We start from the raw sequence: 1,191 nt of genomic DNA on the forward strand, positions 1-1,191 counted from the left end.
TATATATATAAAAAGAAGAGAAAAAAGATAAAAAAAGAAGAGACTCACTCGAAACAATTTTAAAAAATTTCAAACTCGTAATTTCGTTCGTTCGAACAATCGCGCGCCACTTTGAGAATCGTTACGCGGAACACAACAACCACGTGTTGCACCTAACCGGAAGAGAATCAACCAACACAACACACACGCGGGGTTCATCATATACTACTATATAACATTCCGAGAATTAATTATTTAACACTCTAACATAAAAGATAAATTTACCTTAGATATTTATAATACGTTTCTTTTTTTCTTCATTTTTTACAGAATTATCTATTCTTGATACTTTGATTTTTCTTTGATTTCTACATAACTTTTAGCTTTTTTTTTTTGCTTTTTTTTCTTTTTTTATTTATCTATCCTTTGTATATCTAATCATATTATAAATAATTATAATTTTATTTGGCTACATCGTTTGTATCTATAAACAAACGAAATCTTTGATACAACGTGTTTATATATATTATCCTAAAGTATTATATTTCGGTTCGATTAGGTTAACATTTTTATTTAATATTTACAATTAAAACAAAAAAAAACAAAGTAAATCTAAAATAATAATATCAATATGATTATAAAAAAAACTTATCCAACAGCAGTCTCGAGATTTAAAGAAATAATATTACAAATTTACAAATAGTTATTGAAGATTAAGGTCCGAAGTAAAAAAAAAATGAATTATCCAAGATTGATATTCTCTAAATCACTCTTTGTAGTTTTTTGTTATTCGCATTAGTATTTTCTTGATTGTTTTAATCAAGAGATCATTAACTTCTTCATTTATTACTCGTATTATTTCCATAATAGTAGAAATGTCTGTCGTTAAAAATAAAATAACAATATACTCCAATATTAACTCACATGTTGGCATAGTATTGGTTCTGGTCCGCAGATATCGGTCTAGTGCTGAATACAAGGCCAGAATTGTTTGCAGCTGTTGAGAGGAGAACTCCTGCTGGTCCTCTTCGGCGGCAGGTATTAAAAATGGTATAGCCATTTTCTTTAAATACCTTCTTTTCTTTTCTGCGTTGATAAATGAGTTTTTTTTTTTTTTTTTTCAATTTATATCAACCCCCCCACGCGTTCACACGTGAACAGAAAAAAACTTTCTTCTTTCTTTCCTCCCCCAATGTCAATGTCTTTTATTCT

At 28.2% G+C, this 1,191-nt stretch overlaps 1 protein-coding gene across 1 annotated transcript in view; it reads right to left on the bottom strand.

The window, feature by feature from the left end:
• Window positions 1–973, bottom strand: part of LOC106790835 — a 26,695-nt gene extending 25,722 nt beyond the window's left edge. Inside the window, exon 1 of the mRNA XM_014756020.1 lies at window positions 904–973. The gene's annotated coding sequence lies outside the window, so the exon portion shown is untranslated. The remainder of the gene's footprint in view (window positions 1–903) is intronic.
• Between the last annotated feature and the right edge of the window lie 218 nt (window positions 974–1,191).

Source organism: Polistes canadensis, unplaced genomic scaffold (assembly GCF_001313835.1).
Source record: "Polistes canadensis isolate GaletaPanama2010 unplaced genomic scaffold, ASM131383v1 scaffold_264, whole genome shotgun sequence".
NCBI lineage: Eukaryota > Metazoa > Arthropoda > Insecta > Hymenoptera > Vespidae > Polistes > Polistes canadensis.